Consider the following 12,303-nt stretch of genomic DNA (forward strand, 5'->3'; position numbering starts at 1 on the left):
CAGTGCTGGCTCAGCCGCACAGTGATAAATCTCCAGCAGAAGGCAAAGATACTTGCCGGTTTCTTCGGTGGGCTTCCAGTTTCATTTCTAGTGATGATGCGACATCTGGAAGCATTTAAAATGCCCAAACTCTCTCCAAGGCCCAGATGTCTGAGGACCCAGAGCTAAGGTTGGCATAATTGGTTGAGAATGACCGGGCAGTGTGAGTGCAGTTTGGGTGATGTAAATGAGAGAGAACGCAGCATGGTACACTCACACAGCCATCCTCTTCTCTACCATAGCTGGCTGATTCCAGTGCGTTTTAAAAAGAGGCCAGTGAAACCGCTTTGGATCTGGATTGAATTTTCTTCCTTAGCTTACTTGTTAGTTCTTGACACTAGGGGGCGTATTTGAGAAAGGCTAGAGGACAGTCCTTTGTTCTTTCTGAAGCTTATTTTACAGATTTTTGTGTAATTCTGGAGACAGAGGAGCCCACGGTCACTAAAGCTTTGTGGGAACTATGCTAATATCACATTGCTTTCCTGGCTTAAAAGTGGCAGCCACTCCTTACCTTTTGCAAATCAGGGGACAGCTCTTTTCCTGAGTATGCCAGGAAGTCAACAATGACTCTCAGTTACAAGTCTGCCAATTACAGTAAAATCAAAGGAAAGTATGATTAAAATAAAATAGCAAAAAAAGACCTGTCTGAGAATTGTATGGAGCGGTATATCATCTCCTGGTGTCTGTCATTAAGTATTCATTTGTTCTTTCAAAAAGTCACGGTTTATGGTGCTAAGTACTGTGACAGACTATGAAGAGACACACACAAAACAGTCCTGGCCTCGGGTTGATTGTGAGTTTAAGAACTACTATAATGAAGGGCAGCATGGCTGCCAAAGAAACACATAAGAGAGGCTTATACTCCTGGATGTGAAGCTCTGTGAAGAGCACTCCTTTGGAAGACTAGGTAAAGGTAGCGGCGGATTTGGCAGATGGTAGTGTGGGGAATGTTGTGTGTAGAAGGCAATAGCATACGCAAGAATTGGGAAGTGTGTGTGAGAGAGCCTAACTCACCCAGGAACAGGGACAGCTGCTATAGCAGTGAACTGAGTATAGGTTTACAAGACGAGGTCAGAAAAAGTGGGGCTGACCCTCCCTGAGTAAGAAGCACCGTGGGGCCAGATGGTGGTGGTACACACCTTTAATCCCAGCACTCGGGAGGCAAAGGCAGGCAAATCTCTGAGTTCAAGGCCAGTCTGGTCTAACTGGTCTACAGATCGAGTTCTGGGACAGCCCAGGCTACAAAGAAACCTTGTCGTGAAACAACCTGCCACCCTCCAAAAAATAAAGGAAGCACCATTGGAAGCCATTCACCTGGGGTGTGGCACTGAGAAAGTCTTTGCTCAGCCTTTATATCTAGACTTTTCTTTTGGCTATATTTTCATCAAGGTCCCCTGTGCACACTGACTTTAGGAGCCTTAGTGAGTCCTCCTTTTTTTTTTTTTTTTTTTTTAAAGATGTATTTATTTATTATGTATACAGAGTTCTGCCTGCTTGTATGCCAGAAGAGGGCACCAGATCTCAGTATAGATGGTTGTGAGCCACCATATGGTTGCTAGATCTCTGTATAGATGATTGTGAGCTGCCATATCGGTGCTGGGAGTTGAACTCAGGACCTCTGGAAGAGCAGCCTGGAAGGGGTTTAAGTGCTCTTAACCTCTGAGCCATCTTTCCAGCCCACGACTCCTCCTTTTCTGGGCAAGGATAAACTCTTTCTCTATAGAGACTGAGCCCCATTTCAGGATAACATCCTCATTGTACTGCTTGGTTGCCTCAAACAATTAATGGGATTTAGTTTGTACAACTACTACATCTATTGAATTCTATCTCTGTAGCAGTACTTTTCTTTGGGCAGCCAGCTCACAAATAACAACAGGGAGACTTATTATTAATTATGAAAGCTTGGCCTTAACTTAGGCTTGTTCATAACTCATTCTTATAATTTAAATTAACCCATATTTTAAAATCTACATTCTGTCATGTGACTCGTTACTTCATCTCTCTATACTGCCTATCCTGCTTCCTCTCTGTCTGGCAGGAGATTCCCCCTTTCTTCTTCCCAGAGTCCTCTCTGTCCCCGGAAGTCTCGCCTAACCTCTTCCTGCCTAGCTATTGAACTCTCAGCTCTTTATTAAACCAGTCAGAAGGCACCTTGGCAAAGACACATCTTCAAAGTATAAATAAATATTCCACAGCACATCCTTGCCAGCTAAAACCTCTTACCTACTAGGTAGGCTTCCCCTTTTTCTGCTACTCTCAATCTCTGACTAAACCAATCTATATTCTGTTTCTGTGGACTTATCTATTCTGTATATATAATATAAGTGGAACTACTAATAGGTGACGTTTTTGGTATACCTTTTTTCAAAATGTTTCAGCTATTGATCTGTGTTTCAGCATGTATCAGTATTTCATGCCAAATATTCTTTTAAATGCATCTACTATTATATGCTTTTTCATTCATTTATTGATTAATGTTTGTTATATTTTTATTTTGGCTATTGTATATAGACTTGATATGAATATGCATGTACATATACTTCTCTATCTTTTTTCAGTCTTTTGGGTATACATTTACGAGTGTAATTGTAAGGTTCTAGGATAATTCTGTTTAACTTTTTGAGAAAAGATCCAGTTTTCTTTGTTAATCCTATGAGGGATATATGTATGCTCGATGATGAAGAAGAACAACCTTTTATTATGTGTGTGTGTGTGTGTGTGTGTGTGTGTGTGTGTGTGTGTGTGTGTGTGTGTGTTTCATGTGCCATGACACATGCAGTCAGAGGACAACTTTGTGAGTCGGTTCTCTCCACCATGGGATCCAGGATGAACTCAGGTCACAGGCTTGCACAGTAAGTGCTTTTATTTGCTGAGCCATCTCACTAGCCCCAAACTTACCTCTTCTTAGCCATATAGTTTGTATGATTTTAGCTTTATTTTGGAAACTTTTAAGCCTGACTCACCAATTACAGTTACCTCACTAATTATACCTACCCCACCAATTATAATTACCTCACTAGCTATAGTTACCTCACTGGGGCAAATATTGACATGGGTATTTAAAGGAACAGAAGCTGGGAACTCTTGGAATATAGACTCCTATCTCCAAGACAACAATTCCCAGTAGCAGTGATTTCTCCCACTTTATAGATGTATACACTGAAGCCCAAAAGGATAAAGAACTTGTTTAGTGCCCCACAACTTCTGTGGACGGGATCTAAGGCTTTGGATGTCTGACTACAGGAAAGACCTTTCTTCTATTCTGTGTGACCTTTCTCATGAACTTTCTATTCAGTTGTTGCCCACCGTGTTGTTGGGTTTTAGAATTTCTACAGTGAGCTAAAGTCATATGAGATAAGGGAACCTCAATTGAGAAAATATTCCTATCAGATTGGCCTGGGGGAGGGTCCAGCCCACTGGGAATGGTGCCACCCCTGGGCAGGTGGTCCTGAGTTGTAGAAGAAAGAAAGCTGAGTAAGTCATGGGAACAAAGCCAATGGATAGCTTTCCTTCGTGGTCTCTGGTGAACTCAAATCAGGCCTTGAGTTCCTGCCTTGGATACCCTTGATGATATTCTGTAAGCTGTAAGCTAAATAAACCCTTTGTCCCCAGGTTTGTTTTGGTCAGTGTCTTATCATAGAGACAGGAAGCAAACTGGGACACTATATTGGGGAGCACTCAGCTCAGTTGAGAATCATTTAATTCCAATCCTAGCTTGCTAGGGAAGGGACTCTGATTGGCTCCATTTGGATTTATCACCTAACATTTAACTGATAACTGTGGCTATGTGACAGAGCCATATTGTACAATCTGAGATGATATGGGAAGAAGTGGGTTGAGAATTCCTTATTGAAAGAATTTGCTTATAGAAGACCCAGATATGACAAAGGACATTCATTATCAGCTTTTATGAGAATGTGTAAAAAAAAAAACCAAACAACAGAATTAGAAATGTAAAAAATTGTGGCACTCCAAACTGTTATGGATGTGGGAGGAGAGAGGGGATGATATTTCTGAATCACTGAAAGCAGCCTGAGATAGAAGACTTTTGCATGTTGTGGATACTCCTGAAGATGGCCTTTCAATCAGAAGTGGTGCTCTTTCCTCCAGAAGCCTGAGGGACAGGAGTATCTTTGTTTAGCTCCCAGCAGCTACAGAGACATCAGCAGGACTGTGAACCTCTTCAAGCATTATGTGGATCTTTGTGTTAGTATATTAAAGTAACAATCACCAGAATCACAGAATGTCAATATTGTGATACAATTAACCCTTAAAGGATTGACTTAGGACTACAAATTGGAAAGACTAAGAGTTCTCTAAACTTCAAAACTAAAAAATGGTCCTAAAAGGCAGATGCGCATAATAGGGGCTCTGTAGAGGCCCAGAGAAAGATCTTAATGTAGAGTTAGGATGATAAATGAACACATTCTGCTGCAGGAATGTTGCAGAAACATCTTTAGATGTACTCAGCCAAGATCAAAGGGTCTTACCTAAATATGCCTTTCTACCACACTGTGATGGTTGCATTTGAGTTTATAGATAAAGATGCTTAAAAAAATCTTACAGTTGCTCTTAGCAAATTCATTCCATAGCTTGGGTTTGTTTATTCTCAAGTTCTTAAAGCCATTATAAGATCCCAAACCTTGAATCTTGCAGGTAAGATGCAGTGGTCCAGCATAGGCATACCAGTTATACAGCTTGCAATATAAAATAGGATTGGGTAAAGCATTTCTCCCATATTCAAGGTCTTGATAGGTGTGGGGCCCCATGGAAGCCCCAGAGAATCTGAGCTTGCTTTGCCCAGCAGGGCTGCATAATGGGATGATTTGGCCAAAGGTGTGGTTACCAGGTGTTTTGAAAGGTCTACACTTGGTTGTACATTATGCTTTGATCTTGAAAGTGGAAGGTCTTTTGCCCCTCCCCTTGCTGATGGATAAAAGGCCCATTATCAAAAAAGTTGGGGCAGCTGGGTATTGACCCAGTGCCCTCCCAAAGCTATCCTGTGTTTTTGTCTTTTCTCTCTGTCTCTGTCTATATTTCTGTCTAATACTTCCTCATTCCTCTCTCCTCCCCCCAAAAACCCTTCAACAGTTAGGAGCTGGACTCTGACATATGGTGATATTGTGTTCCCCAATATATTGTGCACTCTAATAAACTTATCTGGGGTCAGAGAACAGAACAGCCACTAGATGTAGAGGCCAGAAAATGGTGGCACACACCCCTTTAATCCTAGTATTCCAAAGGCAGAGATCTGTCTGGATCTCTGTGAGTTCAAAGCCACACTGGAAACAGCCAGGCATGGTGACACTGTGCAGGCATTTCTCATATACCATTTCAGTTAGGTAGCAGGTAGTTGAAGCCCAGGGAACAAAATGATGTGGAAGTGGTAGCGAATCAGCTAGGTAAGGAGTCCTTTGAGGCTATCCTGAAGTCCTGAAATCCAGGCTGCGGTTTCTGCCCCTGGAGTAGGGAATAGCAAAGACCAGCCAAAGGAGCAGGACCAAAGCAGATTCCAACCCTGATGCCCACTTGTGGACAGTTGGAGAGGGCTTAGACAAAGGAAGGAACAGGAGCTCAGGGGAGTCTAGGAATACAGCTCCTTCCCTTTAGTGGTAGAGTCCTGTGGGAATGGACCAGGGGCACAGTAATACTGAGAAATAAAGAGCAAGACTCTCAACTCTAGAGGAGGATATTCTGTGTTGCATCTTTAAGACCCTCTAATATCTTCTGTAGGCAGGAGGAAGATACTAGAGGGTCTTAAAGATGTATAGTTTGGGACTGGAATATCATCATTCTGGCCACTCAGTGGAGACAGGAGAGTAGGTTGAGAGGAGGAAGACGCTGGTGAACAGCACACTACATGCTTAGAAAGTCCCTTTCTTGTCAACCACTGTTTAGCTGCTAGATAGAAACTGGCCTTGTGAGACAAATCTGCATCGTACAGGGGTTACAGTCTACCTTTTGAAGTTACTGGGAATGGGGCTTGAATGTGACCAGGCCTCTTGTTATTTCACACTTTTGCTATATTCTGCCTTCCAAGTCTGAAACAGAAACATTAATAATTGAGGTGAGAAGGGCTAGAACCAGATAACCTTTCTTATAAATTGTGTGATGTTGACTTAAGCATACTGTGTCCAATTTTTCGTCTTTAGACAAGGGTGAGCAGGTCACTAACCTCCTAGGGTTGTTGTAAGGACAAAATGAGTTCTGAAGGCTCAGTGTGGTGTCTGACACAGAGAATGTCCTTGCAAACTGTTAGGGTTAATGCCATTATTTTATTATTCTGTTTCAGACTGTAGTTTTCCAGATAGTAGGAAAACAGGCTGTTAGCTCTGAGTGTTATTATGTTTGACTCTAGTCATCAGAATGATGCTGAACTTTCTTTAGTTCTATGTCTAAAAACCCAAAGGGAAAAGCCTCGCAGACTTTAGTTTGATTTTTACCCCCCCCCTGACCCCCCCACAACCAATATGGTCCAGTGAATAGGTGTCTCATCCCTGTGAAAACATCTCAGGCCAAACACTCCACCCTCTACCGTCTAAGAAGCTTGTTTTGACTTTTGAGGGTAGTACAAATAGAAGGACCACCAGGATGAGTCCTTGACCATCTATCTAGAAGGGAGAAAGGAGAATCTCAGATTCCTCTGGGGACACTGTGAGGAGGAAAGCTCTGGTGGATTCTAGTGGACAGCTAGCTATGTTGTTAAGAGCAACTGCTAAGGCCTTTGGGACCTCTGCACTTGGGCGTCCTCTATAGCTTCCTATTTCCTACACTAAAGTCAGCAAAGCAAACAAACATAATGGAAATATTGTGACTAGGTCCGACTGGATCAGAGTGTGGAAATCAAGATGGCTGACTCTTGGGGGCCCAGTAAGTTCTCTGGCCCTTAGACCTTCAGCTTCGACTTGACAATTGGTGCCCGAGTCTAAGCACCTAACTAACCCTGCTCCAGTCTTGCTCCCTTGGTTCTCTGTTACCTCCTCTACATCCTTCCTTTCCCCCCTTTGTGTGGGGCCTGACCCCTCCTGATGCCCCGAGACCCTTCTGATGGCATTTAGGAACTAGGTCCCGGACATGACCATTCTTTACTCCATGAGGTAGAGTGAAGATGATGTGGGAATAGGAGCTTGATCCACTGTCTTCTTCCTTCAGGACTTCATCTTCACAAACCTCACCACCTTGTTGGATCAATGACCTTCTCCTCACGGTAGCTGCGAGTCGAAGTCTACTCCAACAAAATTTCAAATTAGTCCATGGCCTGGATGCTTAAGGTGGTATGAAAATGGTCAAAGTGAATAATGTAGAAATCTGTTAATGTCAGAAATTCACGGTACAGATATGGAATAAATTACTTCTGCCAATAGTGATTGATTGAAGGTTTGTAGTAAGGTGGCATCTTAGCTGAGCCATGAGGGATGGGCAGGATATTAACAAGGCAGGAGATCAGTATGGAGGATCAGAGTGAGGGAGGCACAGGGGACAGGACATGCTGTGTTAGAAATCCGGGGAAGGTCACCCTGGCCTGAAGTTCAGGATGGAGAGGTTGATGAGAGCTAAGACTGTAATGCTACTAAACCTCACAATTCCCAAGATAAACAGCATTCTCTTCCCCAATAGTTGCCAGCAGGTAGCAGTTTATTGCTCCTTGATCTGTCGTAAGCAGGGAATTACAGCATCTGTTAGGAAGAGACAGGCAGTCAATGGAGACCTTGTGTGTTTCGTTATCCTTGTGGAAGTCAGGCTGATTGTGATGAATGATGTTTTTGGTTCATGGTAGATTTAAAATCCATCACTTCTGAGAACATTTACTCGTCCTTGGTCCACTAATCAGAAGATGTTCAGAGTAGTGCTCAGTGGATAGCACAAAACAGAGATGAGATGCCTGTCAAGTGTTTTTCCCCAAACCTGAGTACCCTCCCTCTAAAACCCCTAGAAACACAAGCACCTCCCACTTAAAGTTAGATTAGCAATCTCTGATTAATGGTGACTACACAGTTTACTGTTTCTCTGAAAGGGAAGGGAGCCATCCTGACAATAACTCCAGGTTCTAGCCCAGAACCTGAAGCAGAACAAATTCACAATAGAGCATAGGTAAACTGAGTTACAAGGAAGCCTGTAGGAGTCTTCAGTTATGGAAATCACTTTGCAATGTGCAAGGTGAATCTGAGAGATTGTGAGGCATCATTTAGAGAGTGTTCCTGGAAATAACAGAATCGGTTCCACTTGCCTAAGTGGGAAGCTTGTGGAAAGGCATTTGTGGACCACAGAATTGCAGCAAGTGACAAAGAAACAACTTGAGGTGAGCTTTCAGGCACGGCTATTCAGACTCGCACTGCAGAGTTAAGGCTTGCACGGGAAGTCAGGAAGCTGCTGCAAGCCATGACTCTCAGCTCTGGAACCGAGTCGGCTCAGTTTGGATTTATGTGAAATACTTGACAGCTCATGCTGTGTCTCTTTCCCCATCTAACTCAGCTCTGAACTTGAGTCTCAAACCATCTCATCTGACTAGAGGAACTAAAGCATGCTCACAGTCTAGGTGACTGGAGGTTTGGGAAATTGTGCTTTCACTTTAGTCCTCTATACTGTGTGGTGGTATTGTGTTCCCCAAAATATTGTGCACCCTAATAAACTTATCTGGGGTCAGTGACAGAACAGCCATTAGACACAAAGGCTAGAAAATGGTGGCACACACACCTTTAATCCTAGCATTTCAGAGGTAGAAATCCCTCTGGATCTTTGTGAGTTCAAGGCCACATTGGAAACAGCCAGGCATGGTGACACACACCTTTAATCCCAAGAAGTGAGCCTTTAATCCCTGGGAGTGACGGCAAAAACAGAAAAGATATATAAGGCATGAGGACCAGAAACTAGAAGCATTTGGCTGGTTAAGCTTTCAGGCTTTTGAGCAGCAGTTCAGCTGAGACCCATTCTGGATGAGGACTCAGAGGCATCCAGTCTGAGGAAACAGGATCAGCTGAGGAGTTGGCAAGGTGAGGAAGCTGTGGCTTGTTCTGCTTCTCTGACCTGCCAGCGTTCATCCCAATAACTGACCTCAGGTTTGATTTTATTAATAAGACTCTTTAAGATTCCTGCTACAATACCGAACGTGGAAGAGTAGCCTGGGTAAACTGTTTTCCAGTGTGTGCCACAGCTAAGCTGTGCTTTCCAGTGTGTGCCACAGCTGAGCTGTGCTTTCCAGTGTGTGCCACAGCTAAGCCGTGCTTTCCAGTGTGTGCCACAGCTGAGCCGTGCTTTCCAGTGTGTGCCACAGCTGAGCCGTGCTTTCCAGTGTGTGCCACAGCTGAGCCGTGCTTTCCAGTGTGTGCCACAGCTGAGCCGTGCTTTCCAGTGTGTGCCACAGCTGAGCCGTGCTTTCCAGTGTGTGCCACAGCTGAGCCGTGCTTTCCAGTGTGTGCCACAGCTGAGCCGTGCTTTCCAGTGTGTGCCACAGCTGAGCCGTGCTTTCCAGTGTGTGCCACAGCTGAGCTGTGCTTTCCAGTGTGTGCCACAGCTGAGCTGTGCTTTCCAGTGTGTGCCACAGCTGAGCCGTGCTTTCCAGTGTGTGCCACAGCTGAGCTGTGCTTTCCAGTGTGTGCCACAGCTGAGCTGTGCTTTCCAGTGTGTGCCACAGCTGAGCCGTGCTTTCCAGTGTGTGCCACAGCTGAGCTGTGCTTTCCAGTGTGTGCCACAGCTGAGCTGTGCTTTCCAGTGTGTGCCACAGCTAAACCATATTTTCCAGTGTGTGCCAAAGCTGAGCTGTGCTTTCCAGTGTGTGCCACAGCTGAGCTGTGCTTTCCAGTGTGTGCCATAGCTAAGCTGCTGGGAAGCCTATGGGGAAGACATAGGAAAATTCACTCTTCCTTATACAGCAATGGTGCCTGGAGAATCTGTGGTGTTTAAGGCCTGAACCAGGAGTCCCTGCCCTTGAGGACACTGGTGATCCCTCAAAATAACACAGGGGTGGTTAGAAGGAAATGCCATTCTTGTCTCAGGACAACTAGCTTCAGAGACTAGGTGAGGATGATGTTTCAAGTAGGAGTCAAGTAGTACCCTCAACCTCCATCACTGGGAGACAGACAAACGGCATTCAGTGGTGAATGAAGTTGGGCCAAGGATGTAACTTTACCATTTAAGCAAAAAACATTCCTTCCTTCCTTCCTTCCTTCCTTCCTTCCTTCCTTCCTTCCTTCCTTCCTTCCTTCCTTCCTTCCTTTCTCCCTCTCTCCCTCCCTCCCTCCCTCCCTTCCCTCCCTCTTTCCCTTTCTTTTTTCTTTCCGTCCATTTTTTTAGGGGGGGGGGCAGGTTCTCTTCATGTAGCCTTAGTTGTCCTGGAACTTCATAGGTAGACCAGGCTGGCTTTGAGCTCACAGAGGTCTACCTAGCTCAGCCTCCCAAGTGCTAGGGTTAAAGGCATGCACCACCACTCACAGCCTTCCAACGATTCTTTAAACTAGAAAGAACTGAGAAGTTAGCTAGTGACAATGAAATATCTCTCAACAGTTATTGAAATTATTTTTAGCTCTATCCAGATTCTTAGTTTATTTTTTAGTTTTGGGTTCTCATTTTCCAGGTCACTGCTCAGTGGCAGGTTGCCTTCCAGATAAAATATGCGAACAGGTGTAAGAATAGAAAATTTAGTAACAGCAGAGTTTAAAAATGTTAATGAAATCAGGACACAAAAGATTCATAGGAGTTTGGTTCTCTCAGAAGTTGAGTCTATGTGTCAAGTATTCGAGCCTGTGGGAAAATGTGACTCTGAGCTGTGACTCCTCTCTGACGGACATAAGAGGAAAAGTTCTCTTCACAGGAAGACAGGCAGTGAGGATACTGCTTAAACCACAGGGGGATGGTGGAAAAGAGATTCCTTTGTAATAAAGGGACAAATGTTGTTCCTGCTTCCTTTCTTTTGCCTAGCTGGTGATTCTGAGGTGTCTCTGGGTTGGCAGCTGAGTCCATATGCAGAGAGAGAGAGAGAGAGAGAGCGAGCTCTTCTCTCCCTTCTGATGGATGCCTGCACGAGGCTATTGTAGGCTGTGATGAAGTGGCCTTCCCAAATGGTATGACAGCTCTGTAGGCCATGACCAATAGTAAGCACCTGCCTGTCAACCTCCAGCCATTGCAGGTGGTATGAGAACAAGAGAAGAGGAATTTTAAAAGAAGGAAAAGACATGGTCTTGTGATGTAGGTTGGTTGGCCGCAAACTCACTTCTCTTCTACTTAATCTCCCAAGTGCTGGGATCACAGATATGTGCCCTCATATATCATGGGACATTTACTGAAGAGACATGTGATTAAGAGGAAAACAGTTGTGTAGTAAGCTCAGTCCTGGAGTCTAGGGGACATTTAAAAAATAAGACACCACTTTGTTGTAGAGGGAAATTTATCAGTAGGATAGAGTTGAAATAAGGAGACCTGGAGAATCCAATGCCTCAGAAGACAGACTCAGCTATACCATTAAATTGACTTTTCCCTATCTCCTTGTTTTTGGATCAGTTCAGATCCCAATAGCATTCCTTAGCTGGGATTTTCATAGATTAATTTATTTTGTGTGTGTAAATGTTTTCCCTGTATGTGTATGTATGTATACATGTGCACCACATGCATGCCTGGTGTGAAAGTCAAAGAGGAGGTTGGGACTCATGGAGCTGGTGTCATGGATGATGGATGCTGGGAACTGATCTGGGCCCTCTGCAAGAGCAACAGCTACTCTTAACCACTGAGGCATCTCTTCAGCCCCTCACCTGGGGTTTTTAGAGCAACTTTTTGATGAAGAGACTATCTGCAAAAGTGTGGGCAGAGACCGTGGCAATGCCTGCAAGCCATTATCACGGCTGGTCCTGTGGAAATGGTGATCTTAGAGCCTGGAGAATAGTTGGAGCTATATACGGGCTACCTGAGGACAACTGTAACTATAAAGAAAAGGCGATACTGCCAAAATGAGTGAAGGAAGGAGAGATGGGGCTTGTGGGAGAAATACATACCATGGCTTTTCTCCCTCTCCTCTCCAACCTCCTGTCAGTGTTCCATTGGCTAACCGTGAACCTAGGCAGAAGCCAGAGTAAGGGACCCTAGTGCTGCACCCACATATGAATCAGAGCAGAGAAGAATGGAGACTAAATCAGGAACGAGGGTGACAGCTAGTGGAGAATAACCAGAACGACATTCCCTCGTTTTCTCTCTTAAACATGCGATTCTTGAAATGTTCTCTGATCAAGTTCCAGAAAGAAACGAGATTGACTCAGTTAATTACTATTGTTCCTCTCT

Source organism: Peromyscus californicus, unplaced genomic scaffold (genome assembly GCF_007827085.1).
Source record: "Peromyscus californicus insignis strain IS unplaced genomic scaffold, ASM782708v3 Scaffold_4__1_contigs__length_199733344, whole genome shotgun sequence".
NCBI lineage: Eukaryota > Metazoa > Chordata > Mammalia > Rodentia > Cricetidae > Peromyscus > Peromyscus californicus.